Source organism: Panthera leo, chromosome C2 (assembly GCF_018350215.1).
Source record: "Panthera leo isolate Ple1 chromosome C2, P.leo_Ple1_pat1.1, whole genome shotgun sequence".
In the NCBI taxonomy this organism is placed as follows: domain Eukaryota; kingdom Metazoa; phylum Chordata; class Mammalia; order Carnivora; family Felidae; genus Panthera; species Panthera leo.
In genome coordinates, this window is record NC_056687.1 from 116,240,158 (window position 1) to 116,264,135 (window position 23,978).

A 23,978-nucleotide genomic window follows, 5' to 3' on the forward strand; every position below is an offset into this window, starting at 1 on the left:
CTACATTGTATATCATGTGTATATATATTGCTTGTGGATGTATCAGAAAATCTTTACTTCCACATGTTCCTATTTTTTGCTTATTTAAATCAATAGCTACACAAATTATACTGAGGTCATACCAATGTTTCCCTATCCAGTCATGTCAACATTTAAGTATTGAACACATTTTTCTATTGATTTAAATGTTAAGTATCTTATTTGTCTTGAAATATTATGCTTCTTATAACTGATTTTGAAAAATATGCCAATGGATGTTGAAGGGATAAAACCTTAGAAACAAAAAAATGTAAACAGAAATAAGTGAAGCAAAAGCCAATTTGATAAAGTATTTACAAGGTACCTACGATGTACATGGCATTGACTTAGATTCTAGGACTATAGAAAGGTTTACCTAATAAGCCCAACAAAGAATGACAGAGGGAAAGGAAAACATATTGCTTCTAAATCTGAGACACACTCCAAGCCAGTTTGATCATAGCTTAGTTTTTCATACAATGAGCTATGCATCTGTGCTTCGGGGCCACTTCCAAATGCCCTGAGGAAAGAGGGAAAAAAATGCAGTCATTCAGACCCTAAACATCTAACTGCATGACCCTATTATAAAATCCTTTTTTATTTTGAAGGTGAGGCTGCTTCCTGGAATTTATGCTCAAATGCAATTTGGAGTTCTTAAAAACATTATCTCCTTAACTTAAACATTTTGCATTTGCATGAGACACCAGGGAATATGAAATGATGCACTAATTGAAACATGACTTAATAAGCAGTCCATGAAACCAGGAGAGCCCCTGAACTGTAATCCCAGCTTGGATACCACTTGCTGTGTTTCTTTGGTTTAATTGAATAATACACCAGAATTTTTAGTTCCCCCATTTGTTGAAAGAAATAAACAGTGAAGCTACCAGTCACTGAAAAATTGAATAAATTAAATGGTTAATTTTGTGCCTTTTTGTAAGGATGAATTATATATGTAAAGTCATGTTTGCTGAAAATAGAGCTTGCTGCCTAAAAAGCTTCTTCTACAGGGGAAAATTCTACCAAAATCTATAGATTATGGCTTGTTTCTGATTATTGATTTATCAAGCTCAATTTTGGTATCTTTATTTGAGTACTATGCTAATTGGTAATTCAACGAATTAAAGTGGCATAAGTCATTAAGAAAACGGAGGCAAATCTGTATGTACTGACAGGAAAAATAGACAAATCTATCGCTAAATTAAAAATAGCAAGGTATAATGCCAAGTGTAGAGTATTCTATGAGTTGTGTTTTTTAAAAAATTGAGAAAAAGAGGGATGGGGCAGTAGGGAGGAGAGGGTGGGGGGATAGTGAGAGGAAGAATGATTCTAATCCAGCCACAAGGTGATGAGTTTTTCTGAGCGCTTAAGAACACGTTTGCTTTATCCCCATAAATACAGCATCTGTTTCAATGCCTGGTTCAAATGAGATGGTAAGGGCATATGTATGCTGTGACTATCATCTCTAAGATGTCATTTAGGCATTCCACATATAAAGCAAAAAGACTTATAACCAAAATTAATAAAGATTTATAAACTCTTTTTTAAGGATTTCTGAGATTGTAAACCAGCAAAACATTGAAACCGGTAAGGAAAGGATTAAGTAAACCGAATTATAACCACTTTGCTGAAATATTGTGTAACTATTAAAAATTAGTTTGGGAAACTATGCAGTAATAAATAAAAATATTTAACGGTAGGAAGTTAAATGAGAAATGAAGTATCCGCTAAAGCTGAACACACGTATCCCGTCTGGTGCAACAATTCCACTCCAGGGAAATTCCAACCAAAAATGTGGACATATGTACTCACTAAAAGACGAGGACAAGAATTTTCATGGCAACACCATTTGGGATTACCAAAAACCATTTATGTATTCACTCCACTCTGGATGGACAAGAGAATTGTCCTCCAGCACCATGGCATTTATTTTCTTCCCAGGGTTATTTTCATTGGAAGTGTTTTATTGCTAACCTTCAAAGCACCGAATAAGGAACTAGAGGTCATTCCAATTGGGACTCACATAGAATAATTATAGATAACTGTTTGGAAAGTCTTACAAGTATCATGATACTTAAAAGATGGCTCTACAGCAGGACACCGCGGTTCACCGACCGCCCACTTCACCAGCTGTAATGGGCCGCATCTCTACGGTCTGCAAGTAGAGGCAGAAGCGTGCCAACACACAAGGCCGTTTGTCTCTTCCCAGTGTTTCCTGCACGCTCTGGGAAACAGCATTTCAACGGGAGAGCAGCCTTTAGCTTCAGACATTCGTTGAGCCACCAGGAGCCAAGAGCTATCAGCAATAGCAGGGGAGAGTGAGGTGCAAAGCCCTGGGTAGAGAAGGCACTGGCAGGAGAGGGAGAGAGATGACCGCAGCAACCGCAGGAGCCAGTGGTGGCAATAGGAGCCACAGGAAGAGATGCCATGAGATGTTCACTTGGTATAATGACTGCCCCAAGGTGAATGCATAAAAGTAACAAATCATGACATCTCATTACATGCTGGCTCTGGTGTCAGCCCTCGGTCAGCATGACTGACTGACACAAGCTAAAAATAAAACCAATAATAAGAATCCCAATTCCCTTGGTCTCTGACACCTCAGAGTGGTACCTGCTTACGGGTGGGACAGCTACGGTCTTTGCCAGCCTCAATTACTTCAAGTAATAAAGTGTCACTTAACAACCAATTTAAATAGTTTGAAGATTCTGACAGGACCTGCCTCAATATAAAAACCCTGCCTTGTGCGTGTGGGTTTTTTTCTCTTATCTCAATACCACAACTAGTAAAAGAGCAGCTTAGCTAAAAGGCTAACCCCACAAACACCATCAGAAAACATTTGGAAGCTCCCAAACATTCAGGCAGATACCCAAGCAATTTCTCTCTCCCATCAGAAGGCAGGGGCTTCTGCCTGGAAGACAATTTGTGGAAAGGAACTAATATGCCTGTTGTTTACAAAACATCATCTGTTCTTCCTTTAGGAATATTATAATTATGCAATTTTTTTCACAGAAAGCTCTCCATGACCTCTCCATACACAAACAATAAAGCCCAGCACAGGAACCTGGATCAGTCCTATGATAAAGGTTGCTGCACTTCATATTCAGAGAATGAAATAAGAGGAAATTGCATATTTAAATTTGACTGATGCTAAAGGATTTGCTTGTCCAAGCATTAAACATATTATGAGATTCAAATCACCATTGCCCACAAAATAATCTCTTTGGAAATTAACCCAAGGCTGCAAACTTATGTTGAAATTATTTAACAAGAAAGAATTGTATAAAATACTATATTCTTTCAAGGACAGGTTTGCAGAATTATATACTAATAGCCTGAAACTTAAGTGTATTTTTCAGTGCCTTTTTATTCTTTCATTCATCAAATACAGCTTGGGACCTTTCCTTACGAGAAAATGTGATAGTACTGAAAAGGATAAAAAGATAAACCGAAAGCAAAGTCTCCATGAGTTTATCATATAATAGGGAAATTGATACATATGATAATGACATTTAAAGAGAATACATGATTTTATTATTGAATGACTTCTAAGGGCCTGACACATCGTACCAAGTGCAAAGTATACACCAATATTCTGGATTTTGGGAGCTCACCGTATATTGGAAAGGGCAGATAGACAAGCAAACAGGTTACAAAACAACATGATAAAGGCTAAAGCAGGGGTACATAAAATGTTCTATTCTATGAATGCATAGAGGAGAAAATGGCTAATTGAGCCAGCCAGAGAAACCAGAGGGGATTGATTACGTCCGGCACCTGGTGGTTATGTTGGGTTTTGTGAGATGGGTAGGATTTCACTAGGGAGAGAATGAAACTGATGGCAGGACGTTCCAAGAAAAGTGAACTGTAGACACAAGTAAGACACAAATGTGAGAAATCAAGGGGATGATAGACACTACGATCCAGTTTTTATCTATTGTCCTGACATAATTTAGTAGCACCCACTTATACTCTCAAAAGTGCTATTTTTGCACACTACAGCACGTGGTCAACCTCATGGACGAGCAGGTCTCAGTTCAGAATTACTGCAACCTTAGGCATATTAAGAACAATGAATAAGAATTAAGGAGCGTATTAAGGGATCAAGATTTTTTTCATCTTGTAGGCAATGAAGAGACATCAGAAATATTTAACTGGGCATGTATCAGAATATGTATCTTTTAAAGGTACCAGTGGTTGGGGTTTTAGAAACTAGACTGGGATACAGAGCATGAATAGAGTATCTGACTGAAAAGATATTAACGAAGAAGTAAATCCAGGTTCTGGTAAAATCAGTAGGACCTTAAAGACTGATCAACAAAGAAAGACACCAGGATAGCCTCTTTTCTCAATCCCCACTGAATCTGTAAATCTTTACCATGTCCTTTAAGCCCCCAACCATGTGTCCTACACTCCCAGTGATAATCTAGGGACATGTCCACTAAGCCTCCTGGCCCTGTCTCCTATTTCTTCCATCTGTTTCTTGTATCTTCATTCTCCCTCCCTATCTCTGCCAATTTTTACCATAGGGCACCTGGGTGGTGGCTCAGTCGGTTAAACGTGTCTGCTCTTAAGCAAATAAAAACAACCACCACAATAACAGCTAACATGGATTGAAGTCTTACAGGTTCTAGGCACGAGGCTTTGCCTTATCTGTCTTATCAATCTTGTCACCAAAAACTCATAGTGTAGGTACTACTACTGTTCCACTTTTATTGATTGAAAAGCAGACTTAGTGAACATGAGTAATTGAACTTCAGAAAATGAGACTCACAGAGGGAATCAAAAAGAGCCACTCTCTGAAGAATGTCAGCCAAAGAGGCCTCAGCCATCACCTGTGTACTAATGATTTCGAATATAACTAATTCCAGAACTGTCTCTCCTCTCCTGAGTTGCAAACATATCCTTTGAACCCCCTACACGACATTTCCACTTGAATAATCTGCTGAAAACCCAAATTCTATATGCACAAAACTGAACCTATAATCACTCCCCTCAATAGCTCCTTGCAAAAAAAAAAAACCCTTCTGGTAATCTCTACTAGGTACTTGAGAGTAAATCTTGTTTCTTCCTTCTCCACCTTCCTTTCTCCCTCAACTACCACTATCAACTGTTTGCCATGTCCCACGAAATGTATCTCCAAAATCTCTTACCTATTCATACCTCTCCGTGCCTTCCTTTCCCTACGCTGCCCAAGTCCGGCACTGTGTCACCTCTTAACTATAGCTTTATAACAGTCACATGCTTCAATCTCTCAACGGTTTTATTTCTCCTCAACACATCAACCACAGCCATCTTGCTGACACAGATGGCCAACTCTTTAGATATCCTACACAGCTCTGATCATACCCATGCTTAAAATCTTTATGGTCTCAAAGCTTAGCTCAACTGTCAGCTCCTTTTCCCAACTGTGCTCCCTGCACAAAGGAGAGTTAGTCATCACCACCTTCAGAGTTTTCCATTGCAGTTTATGCTAGAGCAACATTTATCCCATTGAGAATGGATAGCCATGTATGTTGTGTTTCTCCCTACTCAGCCACGATTATGTGTGCCTTGATGGCAAGGATCTGGACTTACTAACCTTCACATACCCAGCATCTATCCTAGTGCTTAGCATCCATGTTAAATAAATAAATAAATTCGTCGATTTAGAAATGGCTGGATCATAATCATACAGTGTCAGATCCACGTGCTGAAACAAGCTTTAATCATCTTTCTTTCCAAACATAAGGATATTCATGAAGCATTTTACTACCAAACTCTCTCTAGAAGGAAAACAGGGGTGGAAAACGGTACCTAGTATTTCTAACCTGGAGCAGAAGGTGCCAAATTTCACAGAAACTTTGTTCCAAAGCAAATTTTCAGAGGGGCTTGTATTCTGCAAAGGTGTAGAGGTCAGATAACTAGCCGATTAACTTCGCTATGCACTTCCATTTGGAAGACTTATCTGAACGTTTCTAACGTTTTTTCTTCCCATCTCCCTTTGCTTTATCCTTCACACCCTCATCATTGAGAATGCTAATAGCCTTTAAAGAAATCAATATCCTGCCATTGGGCTCTCACAAGGAGTGCAGTGCTGGCCTGGCAGGTGAGTCATTATAGCACTGGTTATGGAATCAGCTGCAAACCTTTCCCAGGGACATCAGCTGGGATGCAAAAGGGCAGAATGTGGCCTTAAGATGAAACTGAATGCAAAGTCAAAATTAATTTAACTTATATTTTATTTATGCTTCAATGAATTAATAATCAAGGATATTTGCATGGGCAAGGTTTTTAAGCCGTAGAGTATCCTTTGATTGAATTAGTATTTCCCTTCAAAAGATATTTTAAATATTAGCACAATAGAGCATATTGGAGTGACATCCAAAAATCCATTTGTGAAAATTCTTTATACCTTATGCAGGTGAGTAGGTAGCGAGTGATGACACCCTTACACAAATTTGCTTTCTTGGAATTTTCTTGTAGTAAAATTATATACGAGACATGAGACTTATTGGTTTGATAGTTACTGACCTCCATCAGTATCCTTCAGCATTATTTTTCTAAATTACATCCAAAAAGCCTATTGAGGTAAGAATTTACTTAGGTTCAAGAGTGATAAAGAAGGTAGGAACAAATCCTATTTATGTATCAAGAAACTGAGGCATATCTAACTGGTTCTTTATTTCCCCAGAGATGTAACTATTACTGCTAATGAATTTGAGGTCTCCTTGGCCTCCCAAATCTTTAATTCCTGTTTTATGGGTACACATCCAGATATTTCCTCTGCAATTATTTTCATAGATATTCATATGGAGAGATAAATGATGGCATTTGAGGCCTTCATATTTATATCATGCTGATAACATTATTCCGAAAGGTGTTTTTACTTAATCTTGTTTGTGGTTAAGAACAGCATAGAGTCAAATCCCAACTCTGCCCCTTTATCACTTGTGTGACTTCAGACAAGTTATTTAACCTCCTCCCTGCCTCAGTTTTCCCATCTGGCAGATGGAGATAATAATATTACCTCCCTCATAGGGTTTTGTGAGGTTTAAACGCAAATCCTTTAGAACAGTGCTTGATACATGGCATAAACTCTATGTGTGTTGGCTTACTATTATCAGTGCTATTGTTTTCCTTATTTTTCTTAATTTCTGAATATTATTCCAAATTCTGAAATGTGTAGGGATCTCCTCCATCTCATGCCTTTAAATACCATTCACATGCAGCTCTCACGTTTCTGTCTCTGAGCTGTACCTCACCACCAAATTCTGACTCGCATATAGAACTGTGTACTCTCCGTCCCTAGCTGGATGTCTAGGAGATACCTCAGAGCTAGCGTGTCAAAACCTATACTCTTGGCCTTCCCCCAGCACAGCCACTCGTCCTACTCTCCTTCTAGCTGATAAGGCTAAAGCCCTTCGAATCCTCTTGGACTCCTTTCTCCCATCCAAGTACTAACCAGGCCCGACCCTGCTTAGCTTCCGAGATCACACGAGATAGGGCGCATTCAGGGTGGTATGGCCATAGAGTCTGACTCCTTTCTGTATCTCTCACCCCATATCCTATCAATCAGGAAATTCTGGTGACCGTATCTTCCCTACATACACATCCAAACAACTCTCACTACATCAACAACTCCAGCTCTGGTCACAGATACAATCATTCTCATTTAGATGATTGTAATAGCCTCCAAACTGATTTCCCTGCTTCCACCCTTGCCTCCCTTAGTCTGTTCTCCACACAGCATTAGCAAGATCCTTATCAAATACAAAGCAGACCTTCTCACTCTTCTATTTGAAACTCTGCAATGGCACAATGGCTCCTCTCATTCAGAGTCGAAGGCAGAGTCCTCACTACAGCCACCAGACCTACCTACAAAATCACCCCTACTTCTGACCTCACTTCATACTAGTCTATTCTCAATCATTCTCTTCCAAGAGAGTTACATGGCCTCCTTGCTATTCCATGAACCATCAGGCATGCTTTCACTGAAGGATTGTTGCACTTATTAGAACCCTAACTAGATGCTCCAAACATCCACATGTTTCCCTCCCTCATATACTTTCAGGTACCGGTTCAAATATGACCTTTTCACTGAAGGCTCTCTGATCACAGTATTTAAAATTACAAACCATCCTTCCCATGTCCCAACTCTGGCCCCGCACTTTCTATCTCATGACCTGCTTTCTTTTCTCCATAAGTATTGCAACTTCCCAATACTTTAGTTTTTAAATTTGTGTTGTTTGCCTATCTCTGTCTACTATAACACAAGCTCCCTGAAGGTATATATTTTTGTCTCTTTGTTCAATGCTTTTATCTCCAGTGCTTAGGATAGTGCCCGGCACAGGGTAACTATTCATAAATGTCAATAATACTGAGTGTCAGAAAATATTTGGCAAATAAATAAGTTAAGGCACTATGACTTGACTTATTTCCCTAATGAGTGACATTTAAATTGTCTTCTGTAATGTGAATATCTGTGCATGTCTTCCTAGAGTAAATATTAAACAGGGGAAATGCAGGGTCAAATATTTGTACAAATTCAGCTTAAAATTTACTGACCACCTGACCTCCAAAACATCTATAATAACTTATATATCCAAGAACAGTATGTAAAAGTACTCCTTCAAAATCCACCTCAAACACTTGTGTCTTTTAATCTATAGCTCTTTTTGTTTAGAGTACCCTGTCTTTAACTCCCATTCTCTCCCTAGTGAAACTCTACTCATCCTTTAAAACCCAACTCAACTGTCATGACTGAGAGGCAAGCAATCCCCTCTGATTTACCTGGTTGGGGCAATTAGCCACTTCCTCCTCTATGCTTTTACAGCACACTTTTATATACCTCTGTTTTAATCTTTATCGTGTTGTTTTGTAATTTGTGTTTCTGGATTTTGCACTACACAATGAGCTCCCAGGAGCTAGAATATTAGTCTACCTTTAGATCTGGTGGAATGTAGGCAGAGAGAAGTCAATCAATCCATACAATAATATATTTCTTTGAATGATGTTGATTCTTTGTCGTCTCCTCCAGAGATTCTGATTCAATAGCTCCTAAGGAAGACCCAGGTATCTGAATATTTATTCAGCATCTCCAGTGATTCTAACTTAATCCTTCCACCAAGCATGCCTTGAGGGATACAATTACTAAGAAATACTAAGGGCAGTGCACTAGGATCAAGCATTGTAGAATTATATCCTGATGTACCGCTCACCATTCTTACAGGTGTGTTTGTTAAAAAATCATTTTTTAGCCACTTTATTAGGCTATGATTGACAACAAAAAACTGCACACATTTAATGTATACAACTTGATAAGTTTTGAGATAAGTATACACCCGTCAAACTGTCACCACATCAATGCCATAAACATCCATCACCTCCAAATGTTTCCTCCAGCCCTATTTTGTTGTTTAAAACCTCGGTATTATTAGGTATCTTCCCCAAAGCTCATGAATATCAGCCAACTGATATCTTCCCGAAAGCTCATGAATATCAGTCAATTGATTCAGTGAACTGCACATGAGAATAAAGAATTTACTGGCTACAATTCAGTCCAATTAAACTAAATCAAAGAATGCAAAATAAATCTTGTTGTTTTCGTTCTATGCTTCAACTTACTGAAATATGAGTCAGCAGAGTTATTGTAGCTTTCAAATGGGAGGAAACAGGAGTATATGGGAGGAGAGGATGCTGTTCTGCACATACCAGACAAACAGAATAACTAGAACAGATATTCTTATCAATCTTTTATAGAGATGAAAACCAAGGTTTAGAGCGGTCGAGTGATTCACTCAAGTACACACTTCCTAGTAACTGATAGAATTTAGATTTTAAACCAGGTCTTTCTGGCTCCAAAATTGATGCTTTTTTCCATTATACCACATTTCTCCCATATACTCCAAAGAAAATATTGTTGAGTGTGTAACAAAATGATTTGTGCTTCTTGTGATGAGTTACCGAACACTATCATTTAACAGCTGTGTAATCTTCTACTGGTCCTTTCATCTCTTTGGGTAATGGATGAAAAAAACAATAGTGCTGACCAAAGGAAGTCTATAGGAGCAAGACCAGCACAGAGGAGCTGTCGGGAGATTCCAAACATGGTGACTCCATGTCCACTCTACAGTGCCCATAGCTGAAGACTATCATGGACGTTGCATCCCTAGAATGAGTGAACAGAGCAGTGCTTAGGATGACAGCCATGTTATGTTTTGGTCCTAACAAGTGGAGACAAAGTGCCTAAGACCCATATTGAAGTACCTACTTCCAAATCCCAGCCCCCCCACTTCACTGGCTATTTGAAATCTGACAAAATATTTAATCTCTCTCAGCCTCAGGAGCCCATCCACCAAATGGGGATCGCAGTATCTTTTTCAAAACAGGAGTGAATGAGCAAGAGAAGCTGCCACAAACCAAATCTCAGTTGTCACTATTTTTATTATACGACAGTGTAATCAAGTAGTCAATGTAGACATCTAAAATTTGCATTCTCTTACAACCAGAAAGAAAATCCAATATGCTTAGGTACCAGGGGTTAGCAGAGAGTGTGTGCTCCATGTTGATGGCTGTAAGAGCCTAGAAGTTTGACTTAAGGTTTCAGTTTGTGTTGGTTCAGCGTTGCCTAAATATCACCTAAATAAAATTCTCAGGGAACTGGCTACTTTGCATTTTATGTGCTAATAGAGATTGTGACCTTCTTATCCAGGTCTGGAAACCTTATCACATTATCTACACTGAGCAACAATGTATGCAGTATTCTATTTATCTACTTAACAAGATCACTTATTTAATATTATAATTATTTTCTTCATTTTTTTATTCTCCATGTGATAAAAGCTAAAAGAATATTTTTTTACATTAGTGCATTAAGATAATGTAAGCCAGGCGCCTGGCTGGCTCAGTCGGTGGAGCATGACACTCTTGATCTTAGGGTTGTGAGTTCAAGCCCCAAGTTGGGTGTAGAGATTACTTAAAAATAAAATCTTTGAAAAAATAAATTAAAAATTAAAAAAATTTAAAGACATGTAAGCAATCATGGCTTATAATAAATTGGTATTTGTTTTCATCCGAAAAGTCCTTATGAAATGTTCATGGTAGAAACAAAGCTTATGCTATTTAAAGAAACACAAAGATATTTGCGTACCTTAATATAACTTTTTAGTTTTTTTTTTTAATGTTTATTTTTTGAGAGAGAGACAGCACGAGTGGGGGAGGGGCAGTGAACGAGGGAGGCAGGGAATCTTTTTTTTTTTTTTTTAATCAAAACATTTGTTACCATTTTGTTTGTGACAAAACAATTGGGTGACCTAAGGAGACTCAGAATCTGAAGCAGGCTCCAGGCTCTGAGCTGTCAGCACATAGCCCAACACAGAGTTCAAACTCACCCATGGTGGGATTATGACCTGAGCTGAAGTGCAGTACAAGAAAAGTTTATAACGCCATATTTTAAACAAGTGTAAGCAATTTTGTAATATTTGATATTATATTCTACATTTTACATAGGAATTGTTGAATGCCATTATTATACATTATGTTTGTGAAGTATGTGTGCAATCCTCATACAAAACTAATGTTTAGTTTGTATTTTATGTAGTTATTTATTTATCTTTAAAGGTTTATTTATTTTTGATGAGAGACTGAGCCACGGGGGGAGGAGCAGAGAGAAAGGAAGACAGAGGACCCGAAGCAGGCTCTGAACTGACAGCAAAGAACCCGTTACAGGGCTCCAGCTCACAAACTGTGAGCTCACGACCTGAGATGAAGTTCAATGCTTAACCAACTGAGCTATCCAGGTGCCCCTAGTTTATATTTTAACATTGAAATTAATTATGAAAAATGTTCTTTCTGGTAAAATCTATTACACATCAGAAGGCATGACTATGTAACTGAATTAAAACATCGTTTGATCCGGTTAATTTTAATCTGTATGTGCTGTATATACAATACTTTGTAGAGCAAAGGAAATTGTTATTTAACTAAGGTTTGAGAAAACATGTAGGCATATTCATTCCCACACAAAAAGTTGAAGGGAAGAGAGGTTATATTTACATTTTATTAAGAAGTAATGACTATAGTGTCCTGTGAATTTTTTGGAAAGTGGATGTATATTGAGACTCATTTTTCCAAAAAATAACACATGATTTTTCCCCTTTTTTTCTTTCCTTTTTCTTTTTTTTTTTTTTTTTTTCTTAGAGAGAAATAGCAGGCACGCGAGCCCGCGAGCAGGTGGGAGAGGTGGGGGGGGGAGGGGCAGAGGGAGAGAGAGAGAATCCTAAGCAGGTTCCATGCTTACCATGGAGCTGGATGTAGATCTCCATTCCACAACCTTGGGATTATGACCCCAAGTCAAAATCAATAGTCAGTTGCTCAACCAACTGAGCCATCCAGGCACCCCCTTCTTTTTTTAAGTAAGCTCTATGCTCGAACTTACTACCCTGAGATCAAGGTTGCATGGTCTACTGACTAAGCCCGACAGGTGCCCCCAAATGATTTTTAATTAAGTCAAGAAAATAATATTAAATGTTATGAAGTAACCAATCTTGTTGGAATATCAGTTATGTAAATCAATTGCCTGAATCTATAAACCATAGAAGGCCCCAAAAGTGTCTTAGCAACAACTTCAGAAGCAAATTTGTTTATTCATTGTGTAAGAGTGATAAAATAATTCATCTTTAAAATTTCCAATTATTTTAATTTCTAAACTGTCTTATGAAAAATAATTGAAAAATGGTAAACTTTTTATATGATTAGCTACTACTAATTACAGATTACTTCCATCCGGCATCTTAAAATAGTTTGGAAAACAGATGAAAGCTACTCAAGACTTAGTTCATTTATTTTATCTAACTTTATTTCTCATGCTATCAATGTTATTTCACCTAACTTTCTACTCGTAACGTGTTATAATAAAGTAAGTTCATATTAGAACAATAGATTGCTTTGTAAATCGCAAATGTCTCAGTTGTCACGTTAGAGGACAAATGTGGTATTAAATTAAATGTTTTATATTTATTTTCTCATAAGACCCAAACTTACATTTCAGGGACTTTTATTCAAACTCACTACTGCTGAATTGCAAAATGTTGTCTTTGTCCTTAGGACCATGACAGAGAACTTTATCTGCATTCAAATTGCCTACTGGTTTGTGGTATTTCAATAATAAAACAGCAGGATTGAAGGCTCATGATGAGAAATCTGACTAATTACCTGTTAGATGATAGATGGTTGTAACTAGGCAGTGCCAGTCACTGAAAACAAAACACTTCGAGATATCAATCAGCTTCCTGACAAATCCAATTTCCCTCACATTCAGCGGACAATAAATGGGAATTTTACCTCTACGTCTACAGAGTGCAGAGTTATAGCTTTAAAATATGCATAATGATATTTTAATAAAGTAGTTTTTTTTAATAAGTTAGTATTTAAATACCTGACATATTCATATTTCAATCTCAGGGCTTTTAAATAGATAGATGATGGAAATAATTAACATTGTAAATCTGTATTGTATTCTATTGAGGAGGGTAAGGTGTACTTAATAGTAGTTTTCCTATTTTCTTTCTGCATTTACATTTAACTCAAATTATTCACAACAACTCTAATGGCTGTATTCGCTCTCTTCATTTTTTTTTTTAATTTTGTGGTAAATTAGCTGGATGTACATTCTACGTGAGATTCAAAAAGCAGAATGCCCAATTAACACTGCCACATATCAGCATGTGGGCAGAGTTAAAGCAAAGAGGGATTGAAGCATGGAAATTGAATGTCGGCCCAGAGAAACACCTCTTTCTCCCTTATAAGGAGTGATTACATAATCAACATTTGAAATTTATGATTAACCCTAATAAGTTATGACCTTCAATATCCAATTTTGTGATAAAAACAAGAAAATTAAAGGCGGCAGAGAAATGGAGAAAGAAAGAAGGTTTGTTTGCTTCCTTTTTATTGAAGAAAATTGAATTTGTAGGCAAAGATCTAAAAGTTTAATAGTATATAGCCTGATAGAGAACAAACTGAGGGTTGATGGAGGGAGGGAGGTGGGAGATGAGCTAGATGGGTGATGGGGATTAAGGAGGGCATTTGTTGTGATGAGCACTGGGGGTTGTATGTAAGTGATGAATCACTAAATTCTACTCCTGAAACCAATATTGCACTGTATTAACTAACTAAAATTTAAATTTAATAAAAAATAAATTTTTTGTTAACTAAAATTTAAATAAAAAAAAAAAAATAGGTGGGGCACCTAGGTGGCTCAGTTGGTTAAGCATCAGACTCTTGGTTTTGGCTCAGGTCACGATCTCATGATTTTGTGAGATTGAGCCCCATTGGGGACTCCACACTTACAGATGGATCCTGCTTGGAATTCTCTCTCCCTCTCTCTCTCTCTCTGCCCCTCCCCCACTTGCGCGCAAGTGCGCACGCGCGCTCTATCTCAAAATACATAAATGAACTTAAAAAATTGTAAAAAATAAAAATTAAAAACTTAAAGTATATAGTCTGACACTAGGACCTTTTAAATGTTAATGGAAGGTAAGTTGATACAACTTCATTGAAGGACTATTTGACAAGAACTATCAAAATTTAAATGCTTAAATATAGCAATCCACTTTAAGAATGTTTCCAATAATTATACTCCAATATCTCTTTGAATGTTCACCGTATACCATCTTTAATTTTTTAAATTATTTTTGAACTGGAAATAAGTTCCCTCCATATGGGCGAGTTCAATAAAACATTTACACCCATACAATAGAACACTATGTAACCAAATATAGACCTGAAAAAGGATGAGGTAGATCTGTATATGCTATTTTGGAATAACATTCAAGACACATTTTAAGTGAAAATAAGCCAGAAACAATTGAGCTTTTTAAAAGAACTTAAATTAAGGGATATAAATATAAATAGATGTTTGATTAGTAATAGAAAATTTATGGAGGGATACCTAAAATGCTAGCTTTGGGGGCTTTGGGAAAGGAGTCTAATGTTGGCTTGGGCAGCTCATATACTAAAATTGGGAGAGGAGTCTAGAGACCTGAAAGGGAGGGACTACTTACTGTCCATTGCATACTCTCTTAAATTTTTTGAAATTTTATCATGCTGTTTTATATCCATTCCTATAATAAATAAACAAATGAAAAAAGAGAAAAAAATGAAAGAAGGAAGGAAGGGAGGGAGGAAGGTAAGAAGGAAGGGAGAAAGGGAATATATGCACACAGATGAGTCTGTTTGACTCCAAAATCCAGTCCTCTCTAGGTGTTCTGCAGTCAAAACTTGAGAAGACATGATTAAATTTTTTAAAGCAGCCTAAATTCTGCATGTTCTTGACATAACCGTGAGAACAGAAACAGAAGACACGGCCTGAGTTGATACTAATGAGCTGAACTTGAACATGGCCATCCCCCGAGGCTGACTGCTTGGCTGTGACCTAGTCTCTGACTAAGAACTGTGAGTGAGTGTTTGAGGACTGCAGTATCTAATCCCAGCCACCTGGGAGAATGAAAGGTCACTCTGGCAATGAAGCACTTCAAGCTTACACTTTGTCTACCCAGCCAGGCAAGGAAGGGAATATACAAGGACGGCAGAACTTAGAAAAGTTCGAAAAGTTGAAAACTCCTCCCCAACTCATCCTATACCAGAACACTACGAAGATATTGGAGAAAGACACCCGTTCTTTCCGGACAAGAAGACACATGTTGGTACACCCATACCCACAGACACATATACATACACACACATACCAACATCATGCTTTGTCCTCTCATGCATTCTTTGCAGAATTAGATACCTGCAAAAGTAAACCTAGAAATAACAAAATATATTATCAGAGCTAACTCTATCAGTGGAAGGGATAAGTCTTCAAACAAGGCATGATTAAGGAGCATTTATATATTCGACTGGAAATTTCGGTCACTGAAGGCACACCACATTAAATACAAAATCAGGAATCTAAGGTCTAAAAAACTCTTGTCTCAACATGATGAAAAACTGAGGTAGAGGTATGACTTATATAATGACAAGACACCTTTGAATGATGAGGCACAGGAAGAAGAGATGAACTTCAAGAGGAGAGAGGAGATTTTAAGCAAAATCTTCACTTGTTTCTAAGTTTAACCCAAGCACAGTTCTAACCAGAAAATTTGTGGGGACAGTGAGACTACTTGTATAAATAACTAGAAAAAGAATAATTCCTTTACCTTCTAACATCTCCTTTTTCATTCATTCATATACATATATGTATATATATATATATATATATATATACACACACACACACACATATATATGTATATAACTATGAAGATCACAAAGAATTTCAAAATTATATTAAATAAGAAAATAAGATAATTATGTGCCATATGAGAACATAGAGCAATTGGTACCCTCCACATGAAAATTGAATATTGGGGAAAAATGCAGATCAGGATTACCAACACACAAAAAAAGAGGAAAAAAAACGTAAAATCAATTAAAGAGAAAATTTTAATATGTTATTTAAAAATTTGGCTTTTGGCTTTTGGCTCAGAGGAGACAAAGGTGCAACTGTCTTTGGTCATCCCAAATCTGGGTTCATCCATCACCAGCAGCCTCCACCAGGCCGCCTAAGTTTGACTTCAACGAGATCAGAGTCGTATACCTGAGGTGTACCAGTGAGGAAGCGGGTGCCTATCTGTCCTGGCCCCTAAGATCAAAGACTGGCCCCCTGAGTCTGTCTCCAAAACAGGTTAGTGATGACATTGCCAAGGCAACTGGCGACTGGATAGGTCTGAGGATTACAGTGAAATTGATCCTTCAGAACACATAGGCCCAGATTGAAGCGGTACCTTCTGCCTCTGCCCTGATTATCAAAGCCCTAAAGGAACTGCCAAGAGACAGAAAGAAGCAGAAATATCACTTTTATTTTTAAAGGGAAGGGAAAGAATTGACTTTTTTTTAAATTTTTTGATGTTTATTTTTTTTTTTTGAGAGAGAGAAACAGAGCATGAGTGGGGAAGGGGCAGAGAGAGAGGGAGACGCAGAATCCAAAGCAGGCTCCAAGCTGTCCAGCACAGAGCCAGATGTGGGGCTCAAACCCACAAACTGTGAGATCATGATCTGAGTGAAATCTGATGCTTAACCAACCGAACCACCCAGAGGCACCAGAAATAGCCCTTTTGATGAGATTGTCAACATTGCCTGACAGATGCCACACAGATCTTTAGCCAGAGAACTCTCTGGAGCCATTAAAGAGATCCTGGGGAGTGCCCAATCTGTGAGCTGCAATGCTGATGGCCACCACCCTCATGACATTACAGATGACACCAATAGAGGTACAGTGGAATGCTCAGCTGGTTAAGAGCTATAACAGAAAATAATTCAATAAAGGATCATTTGACAACTAAGTAAGTAAATAAATAATCATAGAAAAGAAAAATATAAATACAACACAGAAGGAAATGAAAAGAGAGTAAAAATATAATACATCTTTATTCAAGGTTTCTAAATAGACGAAATGGAAGTTAACAGAAGTAGTTTATCTGAGGAGTCAATCATTTTTATTATCAAATTATATGTGTGTATTATATAACGTGCCTTCATAAATACTAATCCAAAAAATTTGAACTATGAACAAAATTCTGATGTAAGAAAAGTATTTTGAGTCTTTAATGAAGTTCTCAAAGAAGGAAGGGAGGGAGAAAGGAAGGAAGGGAGGGAGGAAATACATGCACACAGATGAGTTTGTTTGACTCCAAAGTCCATTCCTCTCTAACAACCATGTGTGCTGTCTCTCTTACTATTTGCAACTCATAAAATTTTTCAAAGGACATAGTTACCAGAATTCGCATTTTCCACCAAAAAGTGTCAAACAAACCTTGAAATTAGGGCCCAGGATTAGCCTACAATAGATAAGAGATCATAGAACTGGAATCTGGCAAGCATCTTGCCACTTTATAACAAGGCAATGAGATAATTTCACCAAGAATCACTCAAGGGTGAGCAAATCAGTAGTTGAAAAGATGGATGAAGTTGAAGGACTAGAAAAAATAAATTTCAAAATTATCTTTTATTTCTAATAATACATATAAGAATAATTTATTTTTAGACACAAATAAAGCAGCGACAAATATTCAATGACTCTTGAAAACTTATTGAGAAATGCTGATGAAGTGTCTCAGTACTAGTACTCAGGAACAAAAGGACTGACTCATGGTGCACAGTGGAGAAAGAAAAGCTATAAAGAAGTCAAGGAAAAAAGTAAGGACAACTTAAAACAAAATGAGTTATAATCTAAATGTTTAGTGTTAGACTGGTACTTAGACAATACTGACTTAAGGTGCATAAGAAATTATGGATGAAGTGATATGAAATCGGGACTTCTCTTCAAAATAATACAGGATGAGGGAGTGGGTGAGGGTACGGAAGAAACATGTGGCCATTAGTTGATAGGTACTGAAACTGAATGATGGCTACATGGAGGTTTATGATATTTGTCTAGTTTTTTTTATATATTTAAAATGCATCATGATAGCTTTTATAAAAAGAAATGAATTAAAAAATAAGTGAAGGGCACCTGGCTGGCTCAGTCGGAAGAGTAGGAGACTCTTGATCTCAGGGTCATGAGTTCAAGCCCCAGGTTGGGTGTAGAGCTTACTTAAAGAAGAAGGAGGAGAAGGAGGAGGGGAAGAAATAAGTGAAAAATGGGAAGCGGGGACAAAAGAGACACTTAAAGTGTCCATATAATGTTGGAAATGAAAAGGGATAGCATTATTAATTTTAACTGCTACAGGCCTAAGCCAGTGCTGTCCTGGGCAGTCCATGATATATGATCACTCTACTTTCCACCAGCAGGTTTCAAACATCAGGCTAATGGTGATTTAAAATTTGCTACCAAAACAAAAAGAGAGAACGACTTGTAACGATGAACATTTAGATAATTAGCAACCACTTGTTTTTTAAGTCTTTGTGAAGAACTGGTCCCAAAGCACTGCCTAACCACCGATCCTTCTGGACCAGAAGTTGCCAACTGGTGGCCTGGGGTTGGATCCAGCCTGCAGATGTGTTTGCTTTGGCCTGAAATGTATTTGGTTACAGATTGCTTTTCTTAAAACTTTGAGCTCATTGCCAATATTTCCAAGCTGAAAGATGTCATGTTAAAATCCAGATTTCTATCTTCTTTTGAAAACCTTGAGGAGTTTTAAGACAAGGCAGACATTCTCATGTGTCAACAAATCCACTCCAGTCCTCGCTTCTCTCCAGTGAGTTCTAATTCTGGGCTGCTTTGCTTAGTTCTTTCCTTGGCTCCTACAGATACTTGACTTCTCAACTTTTGGACTAGATCAAGCTCTCTTCATTAGAACAATGAAAATGAGGTTGCCTGCAGAAGCTGCCATTTAATAAAGCAATTGAAAATAGAAATCAATAAACCCAGACAATTAATCTGGAAATTCCTGAAGATCTGTAGACTTTTAAATAAGTCCAACAGAAAGAAGCTAATTCCATTTAGAAAATTCCTCTTTTTCTACTTTTTTCCACATTTCAGATCATTTCCTGTTTACCAAAGTAATTTAGCATGAACTCTGTGAGTAGAGCTCCCAGAAATTCTCTTACCAAAAAAGACAATAGCCAATCTACAGCCCATTGGCAAAAGGCACAGTTACAGGCCCCAGCCCAATGACTGTTGCCCACCCTATTTCTTTCAACAAGCCCGGAACATCACTGGGTGTGTGATTATTAGCAACTCTTCATTAATTACAAGCCTCATAAACAGCTGTGCAATGTGGGAGGTTGGGGAGAAACAGCTCCTGTCTTCATAAGAGAGACTTGGAACTAAAAGGGGTTTCTAGCTACAAAGCATTCCAAAATAGGTTGAGTTGTTTTGAGAGTAGACAGAATAACATAAGAAAGCAAGAATGTTCATCCTGAAGATTGGTACCGAAACAACGACTAAAAAACCTTCCACTCGATCACAAAGGATAATGGAGAACTATAGTTGGTTTCATAATCAACTTACACAAACTTAAATGTTTTGAAAAAAATACAACTGGTAAAATTATCTATGACCTACGCTTGTGTCTCTTGTGAGACAGAGAACTGCGTTTGCCTGCTTAGTGTTGGCACTAAACCAAGGAAGAGTTATCAGAGAAAAGTTTGGGGGAGTTTATTTCCAACCGGTTTCCACTATGAAATCCCCACTATAGCCAGACTTATCTCAACTCTTTTCTCCACATGGTTTGGCCTCTCCTATTATCTATGGATTCCCACTGAACATATCATCTATATTTTTGTTTCAGGGGAGGGATGATTGATATTCTTGGTACTAAAACAAAAGAGTTAAGGTCTATTTAGAGAACTGTCTTAAACACTTTGTGGTCATCCGTATAATTAAAAATCACATGATCATTAGGAGAAATGAGCTAGAGCTATAAAGAATAGCATAAATCCCTAGCACATATCGCTTCATTAAAAAGTTCCCAAAAAATAATATTACCATTTTATTTATCCTATATACTCATTATCTCCAATTCCTCTCCCCCTTTTGTCTCCTTCAAACCTACTCCAAAGAGATCATTATCTCTACCATTACAACCCCCTGACTGTTCATGTCAAATCACTGCTACCCTCTGTTACTGAATTAAATGATCACTTCTCTCTCCTACTCTGACTTGGCCTGCCATCACATTTGACACAGCTGATCACGCCTGCCTTCTTGAAACACTTTCTTCACATAGCTGTCATGACACCACCTCTCCTAGATTTCTTCCTCTCTCACTCACTGCTTCTCTCCTTTTCTAGTCCTTCCATATCTCTATGACTTCTAAATTTTGGAGAGGCCAAGACCTGAGCCTTATACCTCTTCTTTCTTTATATTTGTTTTTTGGTGGTCTCATTCAATCTCAAAGCTTTAAATACTATCACTATGCTGATGACTCCAATCCAACTGCCTGCTCAACTATTCCACACAAATGTCTAAAGGCATATCTAACCTACCATTTCCAAAACTGAGTTCCTGATTTCCACTCCCTAACACACATGCCCTAAAAACTTCCCCTTCCACAATCTTCTTTATCTCAGTTAATGAAAACTGCATCTTTCCAATTATTCAAGGCCATCCTTGTCGTCAACACTGATTTCTCTTTTTTTTCTCACATCTGCATCTAACCCAGAAGAAACCTTTGTTTGCTCTACCATCAGAATCAATCCAGAATCTTGACTACTCATCACTTTCTCTGCTACTCTCTTGTCCAGATCACTATGATCTCTTGCCTGAATCATAGCAATAGCCTAACATCTGACTGCTGCCAGCCTCTTTCCGTCTAGTCTCAACTCAGAAATCATGATGATCCACTCAAAATAAGTCAGATCAAGTTACTTTGCTCAAAATATTACAGTGTCTTCTACCTCACAGAGAATTAAAGTAAAGGCCTTAAACTTGTTAACAAGAACCTCAGTGAGTAGTCCCAACTCCTCCCCAGCTCCCAGAATCCCATAGTTACTCTGACCTCTCCTACTCTTCTCCCCCTTGTTCATTCTGCTTCAGACTGACAGAACTTCTTCATGTTCTTTGAACATGCAGTCACCTGCTGTTCCGTATGCTTATAATGTCTTTTCTCTAGATGGCCTCTTACAAGTCTTGGCTCAAATGTCACCTTCAGATTGGTCTGTTCTCTGGCCACTTCTTTCCTATTATCTTCAGAATTTATTTTTCTGCATAGCACTCATGATCTTCCCAAGTACCATGTAACATATTTATTTAGCGAGTTTTATGTCTGTCTGTCTCCTCTGGCAGGTAAACTCCATGAGGGCAACAATTATTGTTCATTTTATGCAATGCTAAATTTCCAGTGCATTCAATTACTATTTGCTAAATAGAGAAATAAATTTATATGATATTATACTATTTTCTATAGAATGTGTGTATGTGTGTATATCTCTAAAGCACATTTAGCTCTAGGGAGAGTACTGAGTAGGGAGAGGGTAAATGGTATCAGGATTGGTGTGGGAGGAAGAGGATATCAAAATGGTACTTTATCCTTATTAAGTATTATTTCAAGTTTTTAAATGTGAGATAGTCATTACTTTTATATTATGGAAGATCGATTATTTGTTAATAACATAACACATCACAAGAACGTACTGTATAGCTCCTATCTCCTGCTCCCCTCCTCCAGCTACAGCTGATTGGACCAGTGTATATACCTAATTTAAACTGGGAAAATCAAAGTATGTCTCCCAGGAATTTGAAACTGGTCATTGTAAGACTAAGGCAGTCAGAGAGCTGTGAAAATTGGAACTAGAGGCTACATGGAATTTGAGACCAATGTCAAACAATACCACATGTAAAGTGAATTTCTGGAGAAACAGAGAAACATACGTAAGACAAGAAAGATTATGGGGGTACCTGGCTGGCTCAGTTGGTGGAGCACACACCTCTTGATCTCAGGGTGGTGAGTTTGAGCCCCACGTTGTGTGTAGAGATTACTTAAAAATAAAATCTTTAGGGGCACCTGGGTGGCTCAGTCGGTTGAGCATCCGACTTCGGCTCAGGTCATGATCTCACGGTCTGTGAGTTTGAGCCCCACGTTGGGCTCTGTGCTGACAGCTCAGAGCCTGGAGCCTGCTTCGGATTCTGTGTCTCCCTCTCTCTCTCTCTGCCCTTCCCCCACTCATGCTCTGTCTCTCTCTCTCTCTCTCTCTCTCTCTCTCTCTCTGTCAAAAATAAATAAACATTTTTAAAAATTTTTAAGAAATAACAAAAATAATAAATAACAAATAATAAAAATAAAATCTTTTTAAAAAAGTGTATGCAAAAAGAGAAACAGGAAACTAGTGGAGCAGATAATGTAGATAAAGAGATGTTTTCAGTGTCATCCACATGCAGACATTACACTTTGTTTCCTGTCCATGTTCTTTCCTATCAATAAACACCCTTCAACATGAACTACTTTAAATAGAGTTCTATTCCCTGTGATGTTGAATCTTGACTTAAATACCAATATCTTTTTGATAGTAAAAACTAAGACAATATCCCAACATGGGAAAAATTATAAAATATAAGAAAATGTGCTCAATGGTGAATTTGCTGCTTTTCATTAAAAAGTATAACAAGGCTAAGACCAAGGCTGATTCTTGCCTTTGCAGGATTGCTCAAATCTGTATTAATTTGCATACTCTTATTATTTAGTTTTAAGTTTCATCATTGTTAAAGCTTTTCTTTAATATTTATTCAGCAAAAATTCCTTAATTCTGCCATACGTTCCCAATAATTAAAACAGCTGTTTTAAGCCTGAATATCCCAAACCCCCAGTGGGGAAAGTTTCATGTAATTTGCTACTACTAATAAAGTACATAAATTTATGAATTTTTTTCCTGTTTTATAAACTTGAAAATTTACAGTTCCTTGCATTCCCATATGCATCCATTAGGGGAAGAGAAAATGGTGGGGTTACAGGTAGACCAACAAGAGCCACACATTATCATCAGCCTGTTTTACTATATCCCAAAACATAATTCGAAATATCCAAAGGTAGGATGTGACACAAATGTGAGCTTCCTATCATACCAGTCACTTACTCAGAAAGGCCTTTTCTAGTCCCTCAAGCTAGGATATCCACCAAAAAAGTATCTATCGCACTGTTCCATCCCACTTAGCATGATCTCATTTATTATTTTCTGATATTTTTTTCTGTTTGCTTTGTTTGTCTTTCTGTTTCACTAGAATATGGTTCCATGGGAGCTGGTATTCAAGATATCTGTCTTGTTCGTCACCATTTCCCCAGCACCTTAGAATACATTGCATCTGATACAAAACAGGCACTTAGCAAATATTTGTGGAGAAGAATAAAGGAATGGATTAATTAACATGCCAAACTAATTACCACTCCAGCACCTTTAGATTTTGTCTTTCCTTAGCCAGAACCCCCTTCTCCTTGTTCCTTCACATCATTTAGGTCTTAGGTCAAATGTCAGCTCCGCAGAAAGGCCACTGATTACGC

The 23,978-nt window shown here is 37.6% G+C and overlaps 1 pseudogene; it reads left to right on the forward strand.

Moving 5' to 3' along the window:
• Nucleotides 1–17,341, forward strand: part of LOC122229336 — a 114,408-nt pseudogene extending 97,067 nt beyond the window's left edge.
• Nucleotides 17,342–23,978: the final 6,637 nt, after the last annotated feature.